This window comes from Galeopterus variegatus, unplaced genomic scaffold, assembly GCF_000696425.1.
Source record: "Galeopterus variegatus unplaced genomic scaffold, G_variegatus-3.0.2 Scaffold72, whole genome shotgun sequence".
NCBI lineage: Eukaryota > Metazoa > Chordata > Mammalia > Dermoptera > Cynocephalidae > Galeopterus > Galeopterus variegatus.
The window spans coordinates 996586-1019060 of NW_007726183.1; the positions used below are offsets into that span (position 1 = coordinate 996586).

Genomic DNA, 22475 nt, shown 5'->3' on the forward strand with positions numbered 1-22475 from the left:
TGGAGGCCCTCAACAGTCACTTTTGAGACTTCAAGAATGCCCCACACAATTGATTAAACAATATACTACACAACTGATTTGTTAAATACCACCCATCCCTTGCCCTCTGCCTCCAGCATACTCCTTAGAGTAAGTAGTACAGGCAGGGAAGACCTTCCTATTGGGAAGAATTCCTAACACTTTTCCAGGGTAGAATTCTGGCTAGTGCAAAAAGGGTCCTTCCTTTAAAGCTTTTGGGAAACTAGACGGTGAGAGTTTATTAGTATCCACGATTTCTGTTTGGACCAAATTTAGCTCCAGGAGCTGCACGGTTGAATGCAGGAGGGCTTCCACCAACAGCCCCAGTTCCTTCCATTGGGGCAGCTTGGCCAAAGCATTTGGTGTCGGTGGAGTCAATCCCAAGGTTCCATCTGACATCAGAGTGGCAGGTCCTGGAGGAGCTGGGGTACCAGCTGGCACAGGAGCGGGGGCACGGCACCTCTGCTGTTTGGACTCATAGCACCTCCCATAGCCGTCTGACCCAGCTGTACCTCCTGCTCTGTCGCATCAGGGTGGTTCCCTTGAGTCCTCCCTGCTGTCACCGCCTCCTTCTTCCTGGTGCCACAGCGCCTGTGCTCCTCCTCCTGCCTGAGCTCCAGCTGCCTTTGCTTTGCACCACTTGGTTGGGCAGTTCTTCCATCCTCCAGAGTTCCCTTTGGCTCCTCATTGAATCCTGCCTCATCAGCATGACCTGGCGCTCGTGGCGGGCAGCCTCCGTCTGCAGCTGCAGCTCCTCACGAGCCCCCTGGATGCTGCGGTCACTCGGTCCTGCTGCGGCGTCTGCGTCTCAGCCAGTGCCTTGCAGCCCACGGCACGCTCACACTCCAAGGAGCCGGGCCGTGCAGATCCGGGGGCTGCTCTGTTCCCTGTGAAACTGCTGGTCCTTTATAACCAGCTTCTCTGGAAGTCCCGCTTCGTCCTCTAACCGGTCCACGGGCTCCACTGTCACAGGTCGAGGAAACGCGGCGAGCAGGAAGGAGGCGTCACTGCGTCTGTCCAGAGCTTTCGGAGCAGCTGGCTTCCCTGAGAACTCCACGATGGCTTTTCCTGGGGGCCTTCCTCAGTCATCCGCGATGACGACAGCCCTCTCCACCCGAAACACAGAAAAGGCTTCTGCCAGCAGTTGGCTGGACACGCACTGAGTGCGTCATCCCAACCGTGAGGGACGACGACGGGCACAGCGCACACGCGGCCGCGGTCCACGGAGCGGCATCTGTCCAGCTCCACCTCGGCGATCTCTGCGAGGGGTCGTGTTTCCAAGCGGAGAAAGCCAAAGCCTCTGTCCTTCTGAATGAAGACCTCGCCTGCCTTCCCACATGTCTCAACTAGTCTCATTTCCTCCTCGGTGATGTCAGGAGGAGGAGGACTGTCCACAAAGAGACGGCTGCGTTGGGCGAAGGTCTTCTCTCCTGGCGTCCTGCAGTTCTCGGTCGAGCCTTCATTTTGGCTGCTGGCCTGTTGCCCATTGGCAGGTATGGGAGGCGGTGGTGGCTGCTGCTGGTGCTGCTGGTGGTGATGCCGATGGCGCTTCCCTGGAGTATGGTTTTGCTTCTCCACGTGAAAGGTTTCACTGTTTGCATTTTTGCACTCCAACCACCGACCGTCCTCTCCTCTGAGCAAAGGCGATGCCACGGCCTCTGCCGTACCCAGAAAAGCTACTGAGTTCCTTTGAAAATGTCTCTTTGATTTTCTCAGTAGTTTGCAGTTGTTACCTTATAAAAACATGTCATAAAATCAACTACAGCTCTCCCCTAACAGCCTGACACGTAAATTTATATTTTGAATGCTAACAGCTAAGTGTATTTAAGGGTTGTTTATACATAATAGTAAACAAAATAATGCACCACGCAAACTACAGAAACATAGTTAATCAATCGAACACGGGACTTTGTGTTCTCCAGAGCGAAAGGAGAAAAAAGAAAAACAAAATACTTTTATTTATAACTAAATATATTTGGTGCTATTGTAAATAGTATTATTGCTTTTTAAATTTTGAATGTTATTTATTCATGGCTAATATGAGGAAATACAAGTGATTTGTATATTGACTGTATCCTGCAATTCTGCTAAACTCATGCATTAATTCTAGGAGTCTTTTGTAGGTTCTTTAGGGTTTCCCCCATAAACAATCATGTCACTTATGAGTAGAGGCATTTTAATTTATCTTCCAATACATATGCATCTTCTTTTTTTTTTTCCTGTTCTGTTTATTTTAATATTTTTTTCTGAGCTTCTCAGATCTGTATGTTAGTGTCTGGCACAAATTTTGGAAAATTCTAGACCATTATTTCTTGTGCTTGTTCTCTTTCTCTTTTCATCCAGGTATTCGTCCTCTACATTTGTTAGAATATTTGATATTCCACTGCTCTCAGATGTTCTTTTTCTGAGGAGTTTAGGCCAATTAGTGCAAAGTGAGAGGGAACAGAGACCACCCTCACTTGTGACATGATTCATAAGTTTAGGGGCACCATCCTCAGGTTCAGTAATTTTCTAGAGGGCTCACTTAACTTACTAAAAGCTATTATACTCACAGTCATAGTGTATTACAGAGAAAAGATACAGATTAAAATCAGCCAAGGAGGAAGCTCATAAGGTAGAGTCTGGGAAGTAACAATATGTGCAGAGTACTGCCAACCAGAGAAGCTGGCCTGAGCATCAATATTCAGAGTTTTTATTGGGAATGCATTATCTAAGCACGGTTAATTGGTTGATTAATTGATTGGTTTTTATTGGGACTCTAGTATCCAAGCATGATTAACATAGTTGATCTCATTCATATCTCATATCTCACTGATACCATGCGACCCAACCCCCATCTTAAATTGCATTGTTGGTCTTTCCAATACAGCCGCCCCTGTCTTAAGACTATCCTGTGACCCAAAGCACTTAGGCAGAAAATTCCATCAGGCAGGACATCCCAGAGGCTTAGAGATCACTTCCCAGAAGCCACTGGCAAAGGCCAGGACTTTCTTTGATGAGGTTAATTTCTTTACATATAATTCTGGGTTTTTTTTCTTTCTTTCTTTTTCTTTTTTTCTTCCTTTCTTTATTTTCTCCTCCTTCTCCTCCTCCTTCTTCTCTTTTCTTTCTGTCTTTTTTCTTTTTCTGTTTGCATCTGGGTATTCCCATCAACCTCTCAAGTTTACTAATTGTTTTATGCTTTGTTTAGACCATTGATGTTCTCTTGAGGCATTCTTCAACTATGTTACCGTGTTCTTTATGTCTAATATTTCTCTTTGAGTCTTTTTTATAGATGCCATATCTTTGCTGAGCTTGCCTATCTCATCTTGAATGTGATCAACCTCCACATTAGACCCTCTAACACATTAATCATAGTTCCTTGGCATTGCCTGTCACTTCCAACATCTGTGCCATATCTGAGTCTGGTTCTGCTTATTACTTTGTCTCTTTAAATGTGCTTTCTTTCCTTCTGTATGCCTCATACTTATTTTTTGAGGGCCAAAAATCTCATGCAGGACAGTAGAAGTTGAAGTGAACAGCATTTATTCAAAGAAATGGATGTACTTTATTCTGCTATACCTTTAGTGGGATGGATTAAGTTTGTGTGGTTAAGAATTGGGCTAGACTGGAGATTTACTACTGCATTACAGCTTCCAAATTCCTATACAGATGCCATCTATTTAGAGGGATCACTTTGTTTACCTCAGAAGCTTTTGTTGGATTTTGAATTTTAGGTCTTCCATTGTGCTGCTCCGCAGAGAGGACTTCTTTGTTCATCTACCAAAACGGTTCTGCTTATGCTTGTTATGATGCTTCCTAGCTTGGCTTGGAAGGGTGATATTGGAGGGATATGTTTTCTGTTCTGATTAATTCTTAGTTTTATGAATGCATTCTATCTCTGCATCTTGAGGATGTAGACATTTCAGTTCCTCTGACTCTCCCCTGGCTCTAGTTATGGGCTGCTTAATTCTACCTCCCAGAGTAAAGGTTACTTTAATCCTGTTCTCCATTTGAGCTACAAGGAGGATCCACCCATGCCCTAAGGGCAGGAGTGTTTGTTCCTCTCCCCTGACTCTTAGATTAAGGTTTTTGTTTTTAATTGCATAGGATCTAGGTGGAGTTTCTGATCATTCCCACATGGCTTTTGCTCTTATTTCTCAGTTCTGCACCACAGCTGGTACTTCATAGAACTTTTTCCAACCTTTGCTGTGAGTTCCCAATGCAGATTGTGGAAAAACAGCCTGCAAAACCATGGGGACTCTTCCAGTTTTTCTCGCTATCTCCCAACAAGGTTGCCCACTATTCTTCCCACCAGTACATGGCCATCACCAATTAGTCAACTCTTCTAGATGGACACTTCTTACTGGTGTTCAGTTGTTTCTATACCGGATAAGTGTTGCTGACTCAGTAACCTCAGTTCTTTGATTGGTTTGAAAATGTAGTAAATTTGAAGGCAGTTTGCCTATCTTTCATTGTACAAGTGGGGACAATACTCCTTTTATCCCTTTATTTCCTGGGGTAGAAGCCAGAGCAGAAAATAATATTTAAACTATTAAAAATTAACATAGTGACATCAAAGTAAATGCAGAAAAATTAGCCGGTGTAGAGAAAGAAACCATTTTCCCTAATAAGAGCCGATATTGTATCATATTCATATCATACAGCCTTTTGTTTCTATCCCTGACGGGTCTTGGAGACTAAACCCAGAAAGTGAGCAAAGTTATACTAGGGCATTAGGCTAAAATGAAAGCACAGTCTATTCATTTTGAAAGATGCCTATTATTCTCTTTAGACCTTCAAAACTCCCCAGAGTAAAAGACCAGGTGAGGCACAGTAAAGCCAGTTCTTTTTCTAGGAAATCAAGTACAAATGCTATTGATTCAAGACAAAGGAGAAAAATCATGTTCTGTAAACCTAACCTGCCGGAATTGGGGCAGAAGAAAATGGGAGAGAAATCCATGCTTTTGTTTTTGTTTGTTTGGTTTTTAAACCAATAAATAAGATTAGTTTTAACATCTTGGTGATAAAGTTGTTTAATTTGATTAGCTATAAAAGAATGAGGGAGTTCAGTTCATGAGCAGAATTGGACCTTATTCTGAACTAAATTCCAGCAGAAGCTATGGCCCTCTTACGTGAGCACTGCTGACAGCAGTAAAATTACATGCAGTGAAAGTAAAACCATAAGACCAGGAAAAGGCCCGTCAAAGCTCAAGAGTCCCTATACCCAGAATGGGGCATGGTTTCAGATAAACCTGCATTTCCTCAGATTTATTTATCATCTATTATTTACTATCCTGGCTTACTCTACACGAAATTTGGTGGTCTCAGAGTTAGCACAAAATTATGTCTTTTCCCTCTTCTAGGCAACTCACCTAAATCTATCTCAAATAATATGCAAATCTTTTCTGAAAATTGTTTAAGAAGCAAGATTTTAGAAAGAATGGATGGCTTAAAAAATCTGATCTTAATAAATTTAAACTTAATTCAGTCAGAGCAAAAAGCAAGCTAAGAGAAAGAGCTATTTTACAAGTCTACAATTGACAAACTTATGAGGGAAAAAAAAAAAAAAAAAACTGAGAGGAGAAACCCAGGCTTTAGTGTAATCTGCAGCTGCTTTTGTCCTAAGGAAGATAAAATAAAACAAACAAAAACAAAAAAACAGTTAACTTTTTAGTGAGAAGGTTGATACTCAAGTTCATGATTCCATGGAAGGAAATACACGTGTTCTTTAAAACAGAGAGACACTTGTATATCTTCCCTGCTAACTACCCACCATCCAACAAGGAATGGCTCATCCGGATTCGTAATTCTCTCTGCCCAAGGAGGCAAATCTCCAGACTGCATCACACAGGATCTCTTGGCTTCTGGCTTTCAGATTGATTGATGGGAGGCCCTGGCAGAATATATGGAAGCAGAAGACAGGGGGACGGCTTTGTATTCCCCAGTCTTTCCTGCTTGGCTGCGGGTCCGGCAGTGCCTGTGTTCTTCCATAGCCACGACTCCTCCTGGGTGGCGCTTTGTCCACATCTGCAGCCTTCACTGGGTTCTGTAACATCTACCACTGGTCCCTCCACTTTCTCCTTTGGGCTTAAAGTGATACCTGCTTTCCACCGTTGCTTGTCTCTGGGTGCCTTTCCATCTTTGCTGGTTATCCTTGCCTATACCTCTGAAGATAAAACATTTCTTTAAATTCCTCTCCGTTAAACCTTTTTGAGCATGCTTTCTGATTCCTTCTGAACGCTGGGCTGAAATAGCCACCAAGTGTCAGGGCCTGAATTGGAGCCCAAGCTGTGTGGCTTGTTCTCTTCATGGTAGACTATGAAAGAAGAGATGGCATTTCACTTTAACGGGAGGCTCTTTTGACTCAGTCTCTAACTGATGTGTGCTTGAATTTTTTTCTCTTTAATGTGTTTATCACTTGATTTCTCAGAGAATACCTCCTGCTTGCTGTATTTTTAAACATAAGTGCCACTTGATGCACTAATTCTCTAACTCTTTATCTCGCCCATGAACTCTAGACCTGTGTTATCACCAGAGCCAGCTCGCTTTGGTGATGGGAGTGTCATTTTAAAATTCCTTTGAATGTAAGAATAAAACTTCTCCTTGGAGTATAAATAAAAATGGATTTCCCACTGTACATGGGGTAATGCTCTTTCATATCCCCTGGAAGCAGCAGCTCAAAGTTTTTAACCAGGAGGCTACAGTATCATGAAAAGCCTTTACAGTCAGCTTTAAACAACATTTGTTCTTTATCTAGCAGGTATATTTTTAGCTCTCTGCTCATAACTTAGAAAGAGAAGTTGAATTTCTGCTTTAGAATTACCGGTAGTAAATTTGAGCACACTAAACTTTCTATGACACATCTGAATTTTATGTCACCATTATCTTTGTAGCCTGGCCTGTGAAGGAACTGATAACTTTAAAGGACTTTGCCCTCTTTTGCCAGAACATATGCTTTAAGAAATAAGATGTGTTTAAAAGTAAAAATATAAGCTATATTACAATGTATATAGATATTTATGATACAAACCATACTATAATTTAAAAATGTTTAATTCATATTAAAGTTATGCATATATAATATATATATATATTGCTTGCCCTAAAATTGGCAAAACGACCAATCAATTTGGTAAGGTGAAAAAATACAGTGTGTATTTAAAACTACTCTAAGTGGGTTAAGCTTGGATGCTGCTAAATGCTATTTTTTGCATGAGACTAGGAATATAGGGATCATGTCTTAATCCTCATACTTATTACTGGTATAAAAATATTAGATAACAATAGCAAAAATGAGATAACTTGCAAATTCATTAATGTCTGCTCAAATATACTTGTCAGATTTAGGTTTCAAGACTAAAGATGGCCTTTTACTCACTCCTCGGTGCTACTCCAGACTACTCAGGTTTTGCCCTGCACTTTGGGTGGCCCACACTGAGAGGGATGGCAGGGCCTTTAGTGGGCCCTTCAACATATTACCATCATTTTATTTTCCTTCTAGAGCAATATCACTCAATTGCAAATGCAAGCAAATCAATCTCTTAAGCTCTGAGCATTCAGATTTTAACCTCTGCCCCACTGGTGTTGATGTATTGAGTGGAGGGGATGCTCCAGCATGGATATAGTTCCAGGTGGGCTGTTTTAGAACTACAATGAAAGTATTTCAGCAAGGATTTCTCTACTGAAAACAACAACAACAAAAACAAAAACAGTTATATTAGGGCTGGGTCAAGAAGTATATACTTTTGCCATTGTATATTTTTTGTTGTTCCTGTGTGGGATTTATTTTCTTGACAATAAATTTGGGAACTATTGTGAATTAGAGCTGAGTATGGTGAATTAGTTTGAATAAATTCACATTTATTTTTATATGTACATTTTGGAATCCAATTTTATGTTTACTTCAAAATCCAACTCACTTGAGTTACATATAAAACTTTATCCATAATTTGAAATAACTAATTTCATAAACGTATTGTACAATATTACTGTCTGGAATTAGAAAATTGAAACTACTTTTGATTTTTGTTTCAAAGCTAGAGGTATGATAAGCATAGCAACTACTTGTGCTTGCAAAATAATCCTTAACCATTATTGAGTTGTAAGATGTATTTATAAGTTTTGGCATTAAGCTGAATCTAAGCTTGAAATTTATTTTTTTTCTGAGCCAGAGCAAGTGCTATGATTATATGCATAAAATTGAGACTGGGAGTATGTGTGGGGAGAGTGAGAGAGAGAAAGAGAAGGGAGAAAGAGATTGATTCCTAAGAAAATAGTGGAAATAATATAAAATGGTGGTCCAAAGTTGATTTGGCAATGCTTTCCGAAGTCTCATGAAATAACCATAAGGAAAAAGAGTTTTTATGGCATATGAACATACTATGAGTTGCCATTGTCTCCATTATTTCACTATAGCACCTGTGATAAAGCTCTTAACGAGTGATTCAAAAGAAACATCTTATCCAAATGCAAAGGACATTTAATGTAAAATTTTTATGATTCTTAAAATAGAAAGCATTTTAATAATAATCTCAGACACTGTGTTAAAATATTTTCAGCTATTGACTTTATTTATTTAATCTATTTTTACTTATAACAGACATATTAATATTGTAAGTTTTAAAGACAGCCTATTTATCGAATTGCAAACTGGAATTCTATGATGTATACTATGAAAATTGTTACTGTATAAAATATTTATAAATATCCCCTAATTATTATTATTTTTGAAAATGCTTTACACTCTATAAATTGTCCCATATATTGTTCTATACTCATCATAACAGCTTTGTTAGCTATTTACAGCAGAGAGACATTCTTTAGGAGGTTCATTGAATTATCCAAAATCTCGAAGCTCCAAGTAGATTATACCACAGTCCTGGCCTCTGTCATTTATTTGAATGGCCCCTGATACTACATCACACAGAATGACTAAACATATATATTTAGTGATGTTATAACTAAGCACTCATCAGCTATATAAACAAATCAGGTACAGAAATCTCTGCCTCATAGAATGTATACTCTAGAGGAGGAACCACGCACAAGAAAAATAAGTAAAACATCAATTATGGTGGATAGTAGTACCTGTTAATAATGAATAACAATGAAGCAGGAAAAGGGAAGTGTACATATAACAAAGAGTGACCAGAATTTTACTAAAAGTTGTATTTTGAGTAAAAACTTGAAGGGAGTTATATCTATATGAATAAGTGATGAATCAATCAGTGTTCAGACAGAGAAAAAGAACTAGTGGGATATTTATTGCCAGATATTGGTTTAAGTGATTGTAAGGACAGGCTAAGAAAATCTGAAATAAACAGTGTAGGCCATCAGGAAGGGCCGTGTGGAACTCTTGGACATTAGCTAAAGCTGCCACCCACAAGCAGAATTTGTTCTTCTTCTAGGAAGCCTCTGCTCTGCTCTTAAGGCCTTTCAATTGATTGAACCAGGCACACCCGGATTATTGAGGATAATCTTCTTTATTTAAAGTCAGCTGATTATGAGCTTTAATCACATCTACAAAATACGTTCACAGCAGCATCTAGTTTAGTGTTTGGCTAACCGGAGACTATGATATACAATAGGAACCATCACACTGGGGAAAAAAATTCCAGGCAAAGGCAGAAATCAGTGAAGAGCCCTGAAGGAGTGTGCCTAGCTTGTTCCTGGAACAAGAGGCCATGTGCCATGGGTGGTGTTTTAGTTCAGGCAGCTATTAAAAAAAAATACCGTAGACTGGATTGTGTATAAACACTATAAGCAGCGGGAATTTATTTCTCATAGTCAGGAGGCTGGAAGTCCAAGAGGAGGATGCCACCATGGTTGGGGTATGGTGAGGACCACCTTCAGGTTGCCAATTTATTCTATCCCCATGTGGTGGGGAGAGGGTGAGGGCTCTCTGGGTCCCCTCCTTTTATAAGGGCAGTGATCCCATCCATAATAGCTCCACTCTCGATGTAATTAGTTCTCAGGGGCCCACCTCTTAATTTTATCCTACTGGGGATTAGTGTTTCAACATCTTCATTTTGGGGTACTCAAGCATTCAATCCTCTTCAGGGGGAGTGAATGAGACAGAGAATAGTAAGAAATGAAGTCAGAAGGAAAACTAACAGACCAGATTTATGTAGGGTCTTGTGGGTTATAATAAAAAGTAGGGTTCATCCTCTAAGGTTAGACATTGCAGGGTGCTGAGAAGACTTAATATGGTCAGAGCTATACACTAGGTCATCACTCTGGCTACTTGTTTGGAATAGACTAAGAGGGGCAAGGACAAAAGCAATGGAGGCTAGACAGTAATCCACGGTGGCAGTGAGCGTGGTGTGGAGCTTTTGTGAACCCTGAAAGAGGCAATTCCTAGAGAGGGATACTGAGTGGCTCACTGGGTCTACAGTCTGAATGGAGCCAAGCATCCCTTTGCTGAATAGAGGTTGCACATATATCCTGTTTGAGAGTTTCACAAGTCACATATCCCTATTCATGCGTCCAGGCCACTGCCGTAGGGATTCTTTACTTTGCCCCCTATGGACTGTACATAACCTGTCAACTGTTAACTGGCCAGAACTCAGCAAGCTAGAATGCTATTTTTGCATATCAGGCTAAACCAATCAGGACTGAACAAGTTTGAGTCTCTCATTTACATAGAGGACCCTCAGCAGAAACCTGGGTGGGAACTTTTGTTACATACAAGAATCCCTCACTTTGTTCTGGTGGAGCACACTTTGGCTTTCTACAAAAGGCTGTCTTCCAGGTTTGCAAACTGTTTGCCAAATAAAGTGTTTTTTTTGTCTCCAAATTCCATTTTGGTGAAGCTTCGTTCACATTCTAGTGAGAGTGATGTGGAGTTTATATATTCTTGTTGTTTTATGAAAACAGAGCCATAAATGGTAGCTGATGGGCTAGATGAGGAATATGAGAAAAGTGTAGAAACAAAAGTCGTTTCAGTATTTGGCTAGACCAACTGGAAGAATAACATTGACATTAACTGAGAATGGCGACAGGATAAGAACTTTACGGAGGGGATATCCAGGAACTCAGTTGTGCATTTGTAGCATGTAACATGCCTAATAAATGTCTAAATTGAGGTGCCAAATTACTGGCTGGGTATATAGGTCTGAGTTCAGTGAATGGATCCAAGTTCAGATTCATCAGCCAGCACATAGTATTTGGAGCTGTGAGTCTGAATGAAAAATGGTAAGGAAAGTAGTCACTGACATAGGGTTTTTTAATTTTTTTTTTTTTTTACCTTTTCTTTTTTTATTACTTTTAAACTCTCTTTTGACTTTGGATTGATTTTCAATGCATCGTACACTCACAGTAATTTGAAATATTCCATAAAGTATAAAGAAACATAAAAGACACTCATAATCCCACCACTCAGTGGTGAATGATGTTCAATTTTTGGTGTGTTTTCTTCCAAAATTTTTCTATTCATTTAGTTTCTTCAATGACTTGAAATCATAGAATATATGAATTTTCTAACTACTATGCTTCAAAGTACATTTAAACATTATCTTTAATAACTGTATAATATTCTGTTATATGTGATACCTAACACTTTAGCTAATTATTTTTATTTACCGTTTTCTTCCCTGCATTATATGAATATTATAGCAATGATTATCTTAAAGTTTTAATCATAATTGGAGATTATCATAACAACTTTGTTATATAAACTTGGTCACAACCTTCACCTACTCAGTAATTGGCCGAAAAGTTTGATAGTATGTTCATTATATTGTTAGTCTGAAATTCTAGTTCATAAATAAAGATCAATATTTTAAAGACTGTGTTAATTAATAAAAATACACACAAACTAGAAATGGTCGGTGGTAAATAAAAGAAACTAATCTCTTTTCAGCAAGTGTAGGCAATCAAAAGTCATTAGAATAACCTGTTTACTGATGCAACCAGATAGAGTATCTGTAATTTAGATGACCTACTTCTCAGAAATAAATGAGAAAAGCTACTTGAATATGTGTGTTACCAGAGACAGGGGAAATGATATTTGGACCCTTTTTTATTTTCCTATTTCATGAGAAGAAAAGTTCTCAGACATTCTCAAACTTATTCTCACAAGATATTCATTGAAGGCCTCATTCTCAAAACACCAATTACTGAGCTTTAACTTGCCAAAGACTCTTCCATCCCTCGTGTGCAATTTCTTCTTTTGCAAAATGGAAGAAAATGTCACATTTGACAAGTACTCACAAAAATCAGCTTCACTCAAAAGAGGCTGTTTGTGAGTGAAATTCATACAAACACTGAGGGTTGTTGAAGACTGAAATGAGATTGAAAACAGACCTTCTTGAGCTGTTTGAGACCTTTCCACTCTATCACCCTTTGTTTTTCTACATCATTACTGTTCTGGTTTTGCTGAATACAATTTCCTGACTCTTCTAACTGCTGGTCACTGCTACTTTGATCCTTGCGTAAAGGTCCCCAGCCTGTGGTGTGTCAGTTTAATTTGGTAGTTCATTTAGGAAATTATTTTTTCAAAATTTAAATTATATTTCAGATCTTTATTGGTATGATAGCATTGGGATTCTTTCATCAACCTGTGCACTGTTTCAACAGGACTGTTGCTGAATGAGTGATGGATGAGCAGAAAACTGCTTCTAAAATAGTCTGCATTCCATTACCCGCCTATATAAGACAGGCATGATATTTTTTGAAGATATCAACAGTTCTTACAGAAACAAATGCTAAAAATGCATTTATATCTAATTGAAAATAGAAGCACATACATCAAAGCTACAGCCTGGGAAGTTATTTTAATGCAAATATAAGTAAAGTTGAAAAGTCAAAATTCATACATTTGAAGAAGCAATCAGTTTAAATAGATATAAATTCTCTAGTAAGATTTTATTCAGGAAAAATAAAATAATTATGTTAGTAACTCATAGATGTTCTTTCCCTTATTTTTTTTTCTACCTTGTTAATAATATAACCTGGTTTAAAATGAGAAAGCTTCCAAAGCAGTAATTTGGTCAAAATGTGTCAAACAATAAACTTAAATTGAATTAATTTCAAAAAACTAATGTTAAAACCAGAAAAGATCAAAATAAGAACAATTATCACAGTATCCAAGGTGGCCACAGAGACTAATTTTTATTTTGTTGGGCTTGGATGACAGTCACTTCATATTAGTGTATTTCAATTACTTTAGCATATTACTACGATTTAGAACCAATATTTTTTTTATGGGACAAAACAATCATGCTGTGTTTTATTATGAAAAATAGTTTTACTCCTCAAAATGAAAACATTCAATTTATTTTAATAAAATAAGCTTGTCTTCTTTGAAGAGCATAATCTTCAATAGGAGAAATACTCTGGAGTTTATTAATAATGCTATTTAAAGCAAAGCAAGGAATGATTATAATGAAAGACAGAAAGAGCGTACTATTAAAAAGTACAGAATATTAGAGAGTCAGAGTTCAGTTTGTAAATTTGGATGAATTGCTTACCTCAGCAGGTCAAATTTTATCATCTTTAAATGAGAGAATTGGATTTGATATCTTCTAAGTCTCTTTCCAACTCTCAGATTTAGTAATTCCGAGAAAATTGCTAAACTCTTTTCAAATATCTAGTGGTGATGGGCTAAGATAGAGGAGTTGATGGTGAAGATTAAAAAACTGGGAAGTAGCCAAAGAGCAAGGTCCTTCCTTGACTGGAATTTGCCTCACATATTCACAAGACTGTACGGGGCTTAGGTAAATTATTTATATGTTAGTGTTCTGAATATTATAACCAACTACATAAATAGCAGTTATTGGCAGAGCCTTTAGTTATCTCTAGAGTCTAAAAACTTATTTTTATTACTTAAAAATGTGTTGAAATTATTTTTTTCATGGTGTTTAGTCATCCAGTATTCTAGCTCTTGAGAAAGTCAAATTTTAAACTAGAAACAAGCTAAGTAGATATGCATAAAGCAACTGGTTCAAATACCAGTTTTGGTGATTGTTAATCATAAAATCTTGAGCAAGTTACCTTCCCTTTGTAGATCTCATTACCTTCACCTAGAAGATGGGATATTAAGATTTACATTGCAGAAACACTCTAAAATTCATATCAGATAATATTTGTGAAATTATCTCCCATAAGTGCTTATAGGTGGATGTTTCTTAAATTTCTTAAATTTTATTGAATTCTCAACTTTTCTCTCACCCTCACAATCTAATCCAAGTGTCATAGATGTCTTTTAAATCTACTTCATAAATATCTCTCAAATATCATCTTCGTCCTCATTCCCATTGTGAATAATTTAGTGTGAGCCTTCATTATCTGTTTTAAAATGACAATGTAAACTCCTAACATCACATACCTTTTTTTTGGCACGTATCCAAAATAAGAGAAATCACTATCTGTACTCTCAGGTTCACTGCGGCATTATTCACAACAGCCAAGACAGAGAAACATGCTAAGTGTCAACTGATGGATGAATGAATAAAAAAAAATTGTGAAAAAATATATATAAAATGGGATATTACTTAGCCTTAAAAAAGAATGAGATCCTGTTATTTGCAGCAACATGAATGAACCTGGAGAACATTATTCTAAGTGAAATAAGCCAGGCACAGAAAGACAAATGCTAAATGATCTCACTTACATGTGGATTTTTTTTTTTTTTTAAATCAAATACATGGAAACAGAGTTGAATGGTAGTGACCAGAAACAGGGAGGGGAGAAATAGCTCATAGGTTGCATAGCTGCAATCATGTAGGTGAATAAGTCTAGAGAAGACTATATTTAATAATAGTGTATTGTATACTAGAAATTCTTTAAGAAGGTAGAGCTTAGATGCTCTCACTACAAAAAGAGAGATAAATATGTAGGATGATGGTATGTTAATTTTCCTGACTCCAGTAATTATTTCATGTATATATATAACAAAACATCATGTTATATACCTTAAATATATACAATAAAAAAAGACACTGACTCAAAGAAACATTTTGTTCTCTTTATTCTCTAACTCAGCAACATACAGATTAATCAAAACTTGAATTTGTTATTTTATGACAATTTCTTTTTCTTATGCTCACCCTTTAGGATGTAGACTATATGAAGTTATAGGAATAAAGCCACAATGCCTAGGGAGTACATAAATATAGTATGACTTAACAATTTGGGGGTAAATAAACAAATAAAAATAAATGCAAACATGAGTAAAATAATTGGTAAGCATTTCCTTAACTGTCCAGCTTACACATACAAAAATCCTCTTATGATGTAAAGGAAAAGAATGCACTGTAGAATGTGGAGACATAATCATAGAAACCCTATGGAATGGGTCTTATTTTCACAGAAATTTGTGGAAAATTAAAGACAGAAAGGTTATGCACCTGCCCATTTTCTTTTAGGTTAGAGCCAGAGCTAGTGTCTAGAGCATGCATTTTGAACCCCAATCCTGACTACCTTTGAACAGGTCTATCACCTATTTGATTAATTTCAGCAGAATTTGAGGTAATGGGGGTTCACCATTAGTATATGGAATCAAGGTCCTACTTGAAAAACAGCTTCCTGTTGTTAAAATACGTTGGTTGAATTTAGCATTAGGGATGGGGGAAAGTTTTAGAAGCTATAGACTTTTGCTTCCACTAGTTGCTCTTAATCATTTGCCAGATTTCTGAAACCATCATCAAAAGTTAGTATCTCTTTCTTCCTACAGAGCAACCTTTTTACTTAACTACTGAGTACTGATTTTCAAGTTTCTGCTAGTTTCCATATAACTACATTGCACTTTTGTCAGATGTTTAAAGCAATCGAACTTAAATTGATGAGACTTTAAAAACATCTGAACATGCTGACTAGTGTGGTTATTTCATGTCAAAAGAACAAGAAATAAATCTTCCCAATCTAGTTGAAGGAGAGAGGAAAGCAAACAGCAAAAAAAGATTTTTATATTTCTCCAAAATAATGAGGGTGAAAATGAACACTTACTTCCAAACAAGAAGCATATTTTAAAATTAAACCTTATCTCTTCAGCCCAACCATATTGGCTACTGACTTCTGAGCAAACATTCTATTTGTACATAAGAGCTATAATGTGAAAAAAGATAAGAATAAAAGTCTGAAAACATAATAATAATCCTATCTCTGCATGCTCTGAAGAATTAGCCAGGACACAGGGATGTTTACCAATACATTCTTTACTGCTAAATCATGAGAAAACTAAAACAAAATATTGCCAGAAAGTTTTAAATACTTTTAGAAAACTGTTTAGACTAGATGTGTAGTATAGATATACTCTGCATGAATAAAGCTCTACTTATTTCTATATTTAAACATTACATTACTGTAATTAAGAAGAGAAGATGCCAAACAAAGTTACAATATCTGATAAAATTCCTGACCTAACCTGACCCCTCAGGACACTCAGTAGGGTAAATTATGCCCCACAGTTTATCCAGCCGGGAGGCAAAGGAGCTGGGTTTTATAATCCCAAATCTCTCAGTAATTGGCTACAGCCACTCTGCGGGTGATGAACATGAGTAAGAAAATTCCCAGGCATTTCTGGCTTTTCATACAGAGTCAGCTCCAGGCATTCATGTGAAGAAATTTACAAATGCACACTCTTAACTACAATGCACATAGAAGCTGGCGGAGGGGCCCTGAGCTGAGAACGTGATCCAAGGGTATGGAGGTGGGAAGCAGAGGACACCAACAATGTCCACTACACAAATATTCCATTAGAATATTTTTAACATTTTTTTCCTATAACAACTTTACTGCTAATTATAGATTGTAGTTTAATACGTGATAGAAAGTAACGAATAAAGGAACTGGAGGAGTGTTTAAAATATTGTAATTTGAGAAAAAAAGGTATTTAAACTACTTAAGGTAAAATTAAACTGTTCTCCATAATCAAGAATTGAAATACGAGTATATGTTATTTACATATCAAAAGCAAAAATTCTGTTAATGAAGTGTGATGTAGATTGGACTAAACAACTACTAGAAAGCCATTGAAGACAGAATTAATGTGAACAGAGTCTACACAATTAATGTGGATAGGATCTATGTGGTACTTCTAACAAGAGCATTTAGAGTATTCTTTGAAACATTGTTTAAGTTGACCGTAATAACTTTTTATTGTTGTGCTTTTTTAGAAAATGTTCTAGTCATCAAAACTGTGTGCCTTGCTTTCATTTGAGAAAAAAATATTTTTTAGTAATTTCATACTAAATATGCTAATTATGGCTTTTCTGAAAATGCAACATTAAAGAAGTTTGAAGCACCAGTCCATGATCTTTATTACTAGCAGAACCATGATTACGTTCTTCTTAGAAAAATTGTGAAGTCATTTATATACTCAACAAATATTAAGTGCTAATAACTGTGTTAAGTAATGCACTAGGTCACGGCAACATAGAGGTTAATAAAAAAATATATTCTGCTCTCATGAAGTTCCCAGTTCTTGTGATAATCACTATCCCATTCTGTAATTTAACATAGCATTGAAGTATGTACATAAAGTAACACCAGGAAGGCATTGGTTTTAAAGATAACCATACGCTGTGTTATTTACAAAAATTTCCTTGGAAGTTCTCTACAAAATATATTCAAGTTGCTTTTTAATGCTAGATTTCTGCTAAGCAAAATATGACACATTCAGGAAGGAATGAATCATCTTAACAAAAACATTACAAAAGAGGTGCCTTTTACACTGGGGACCATAATTTTCGATGTGCCTAATCTGTGAGACAGTTATCTATAATAATAACTATTATTATTTATAATAATAATGTTAAGGAGTTTGTAATACAATGAAGAGATATTGATGAGTGACTAAAGAGACACTATATAATTGCAAAAATGTTATTTACTACAGAATTTAGTTTATTTTAATCCAGTAAGGTGGGTCTGCTATACAAAACAATTTAGAGGGAAGAGGGAGAAGTTTGCTAATGGATAGAACATTATAGCTAGATAAGAAAAATAATTTCCAGTGGTCTACAGTAGTGCTAGGTGTCAATATTTATTGTATGTTTTTCTAACGGCTAGAAAAACAATAATTTATTGTATGTTTTCTAATGGCTAGAAGAGAGGTGCTCAAATGCTGTCATCACAAAAAAAAAATGATAAATTTTTGCCATTATGAATATGCTAGTAACTTTGATGTGATTATCACACATTATAAACTTGTACTAAAATAACTCTGTTCACCATTAGTATGTACAATCATTATGTTTCAATAAGTTAATAAACAAATTTTTTAAAAGAATGCTAATAAAATTTGAAAAAACAGAAAAATAAATAGAAAAGGTACAAATATAAAAAAAAATAAATAATGATAATCATACCACATACTTTAAGTATTTCTGGCAAAGGTTTTCTCAGACATTTCTCTATGCATGTAATTTTTTTCCACACACACCAAAAGGAGATTATACTATGACTATAACTTGCTAGAATGTAATTTTCAATTAACAATGTAACATGAAAAGTAGTCTATAATTGAAACGCGCTTTTATATAATAATTTCAAAGGCAGTTTAGTATTCCATTTCAGAAGAAAATCATAGTCTTTAAAAGCAATTAGTTCTTTTGAGTTCTAAGGATTATTGTATGTTTAGGCTGTAGGACGTATTTTCCAATTTCACCTTACAGAGTTCACTATAAGTGATACTCTCCTTAGTACTATGAGTAATAACTATTTCCTCACTCTCTCCCAGCTCTATGTTTTGTGAATATTTTCATCTTGGCTTTCATATGTAAGTATATTTTCATATGCAAGTATGTATATGCATATCTATTTGTGAATTACTTATAACTATTGCTTGGGCATTTTCCTATTATTGATTTTCAAGAGCTCTTAATAACATTAAGAATGTTGATTGAAATATGTGCTCTAGATAATGTGTTATTTAGCATCATTTGTACTGTATTTGACAAAGAGAATTTTAATATATGTTTGAAATATAAATTTTATATTTTGTTAGTGTATACTTTCAGTGTTATTCTTGGAAGGTCAGTAACTAACTCAAGAGTAAATAAGCATTTGCCTATAATTTTTACTGAAATGTATGATTTTTTAGTTTATATTTGTTAGAATAAATAAATCACTTGTATCAGCATATCTTACTAAATATATCTACTCTTTTTATTCAAATAAAATGTTAATTATTTTGTACCAGCATCATACTGCTTTGAGGATTGTAGCTTTATTATCTGTTTTACATATACTGGATTCATTTTCCCTTTTATACAATTTAAAAATTTTATAAAACTATTTATACACATATATTTGTATAGATTATTAGAATTATTATGCAATATACCCAGAAAATCTCTTCAGAATTTTGATTGGAATTAAAATAAATTTATAGAATAGAAAAAGTGGCTCTTTTAAAATATTATTTTCCCATTTAGGGACATAGCATAAATGACTGGCCTGAGAGTTTTAGAGTTTTCATCACATTCTTTATAAACTTTACTTTAAGTTTATGCTAACGACTTCACCTTGGTGATGATCTCCTGAATTGGGGGAAGGGGGTGCTTCTATTTTTCTACCTGGATATTCTTTACATATATATATATATATATATATATATATATACATATATATGAAACTTTATTTTTCATTTAAAATTTTTGTTTTAGATGATCACATGATTTACAAATAGTGTTAGTTTTGTCTTTTTTAAAAAAATATTTCTATTGTGCAATGTTTATTTCAAGGTTAAGAATTTCTAAAAGAAAAAATTAAATATCAATAATATTAATAGGCATCTTAATAGTATTACTCATTTTATGGAAAGGTCTCAATTATTTCACTGTTAATTAATGTGCTTACTGTTAATTTCACATTACTTTTTTATCCAATTAACTTAAGCATAATTAAATATCCAGTAAACTATAAATGTTATAATTGGGATTCTGATATAAATTTTCAGTGATTCATTTTAAGTAATAATGAATATGATTAACATTTATTGAACACTTATGTGCTAGCAATAAACACTTATATGCATTTATATTTAATTTCACAATAAGGTTATTAAGTAGATAAAACTGAGACTAAAAGACATGGAAACTAGTATATAAACTCAGATTTTCTAAAAAGGTTACTTTTTAAACTCAGGTTACTTTTTGATAAAAGTAATATACTGAGTCCCAGTAACTGGAGAAACCATAATTAATCTGTACTTATGTGGAAGAGACTGCCATATTCTAGTTAATATTTTTAAGGAGATGATTGGGGGGAAGATGAATTCAATTTTGATGTGTGAAATTTGGGCTGCTCTGGGACATGAAAGTGAAGAACTCTAGTTAACAGTAATATAAATTGGTTTGATGCTCAGGAAATAACTCCAGATGTTGCATTACTCAGCTTAGCTGGCTGATCATTTCTCAAGTTGGGTCATGTTGAGATTTGATCCTAGTTATATGTCTGGTGTCCTGGAGAGAAAGTGGTGGCAGATATTGAGAAGGATAAGCAATGTTTTGGAAGGTACCTGCTTTATTGAATGTTTTGCAGGCACAAAGTAAAAAGAAGGGCTTCTTATTCCACAGCTGAGGAAGGGAAAAGAGGCTGGACCACTTCCTCAGGAACAGAATATTCAAGGGAATATGGAGTTTTCAGAATCTCAAGTGGATACTCCCATGCTGAATGTTAGGGTTCTGCTCTTCTGTGGATTCATGTCCCCCCCAAACTCACTGAAGTTTGATTCCCCCTGTAACCATGTTAAGAGCCTGGGTAATCAGACTATGTCAGTGCTGAAAGGTGGGGCCTTTAAAAGGTGATTAGATCATGAGGACTGTGCCCTTGTGAATAGATTCATCTACTCATGGTCTAATGGGCTAATGGTTTAATGCATCATCTGAGAGTGGTTCTTACTGCTTTGTAAGGACAGCAAGTGAGCACATTAACTGTTCCTCATGCTGTCTTCACCATGTGAGTCCCTGTTCACCACTGGGCTCTGCAGAGCCTCTTCACCAAGAAGACCCTCCTCAGACATGCCCCTGGACCACGGACTTCCCAACCTATAAAACTGTAAGAAATTAGTTTTGTTTCTCCACACCTTATCTAGTGTCAGGTATCTCATTATAAGCAACAGAAAATAGCCTAATACGTGCTCATTTCCTATCATGTTACCCATTTTAATTAAGGAGATTTGTTTAGGATGAGAGCCTTCTTTACAGTTTACACAGTTAAAATTAAGTCTGTTCGAGTTTTTCAGCTCTGCCTGTCTTCTACCTTCAGGAAGACAGAACCATTTACTGCTGTTAAAATTTTGGTCACTTAAGAGTTGTTTTAAATCTCAAACAGTCAAAATTCTTTAGTAAATATTATGGCTTCTTTACAAACACATTCCCTGCAAAAGTTTTTAAAGCTATTGATATGTTGATTTGGGGTCAGTATAGTTCTCCACCACTTAATTGTTCTCCTTTCTCCTAAAAGCAATTACCTTGTGACTATCTGGAATAACAGTGTTGGGATCGGCAGCCACACCCTTAATCTTAACATTGACAGGAGAGATTTGACTGTGTTTTGTTTATCAAAGTGTTTTTATTTTTTAATTTATGTTTATCTAAAAATATTTCATTGGCAATTAAATCATATATGTTTAAGGTGTACAATGTAAAGATTTGAAATACATATACACGGTGCAATGATTAACACAATCAAATTAATTAACTCATTCATCACCATCCATGCTGTACATTAGATCCCAGAACTTGTTCATATTATAGCTGAACTCCACACTGTTTCACCAGCATCTCCCCACTTCTCCCAGCCCTCATCACTGGCTACCACCATTCTCTTCTCTCTTCACTGAGTTCAACTTTATGAGATTCCATACAAAAGTGAAAAAAAAAAAAAAAAAAAAAAGATTACCCTTCGGTATCTGGCTTATTTTACTTAGCATAATGTCCTTGAGATTCATTCATGTTGTTGCAAATGGCAGAATTTCCTTCTTTTTTTAAGGTTGCCTATTATTCCACTGTACATATACTTGTATGTACCACATTTTCTTTATCCAGTCATCCACTGATGGCTCTTAGGTTATTTCCATATCTTGACTATTGTGAATAATGCTGCAGTGAACAGGAGGGTGTAGGTATCTTGTTGAGATACTGATTTCATTTCCCTCAGGAGTGGAATTGCTGGATTGTAGTTCTATTTTTTAATATTTTGAGGAAGCTCCATACTGTTTCCAATAATGGCCATACTAAATTTCATTCCCACCAGCAGTGTACAAGGGTTCCCTTTTCTTCACACCCTCAAAAACACTTGTTATCTCTTGCCTTAACAGACCAATAAAGAGATTGAATCAATAATCTAAAATCTCCCAGAAAAGAAAAGCCTGGGACTAGATGGCTTCACAAATGAATTATACCAAACACTTGAAGAATTAGTGCCAATCATTCTCAAATACTTCCAAAAAATTGAAGTGGAAGAAGTGCTTCCATACTCATTTAATGAGGCCAACATTATCCTGACATCAAAGCCAGACACAAGAAAAG

General features: G+C 36.0%; 1 pseudogene; it reads right to left on the reverse strand.

The window, feature by feature from the left end:
* Positions 1 to 259: 259 nt before the first annotated feature.
* Positions 260 to 4253, reverse strand: LOC103594822 (annotated as a pseudogene).
* Positions 4254 to 22475: the final 18222 nt, after the last annotated feature.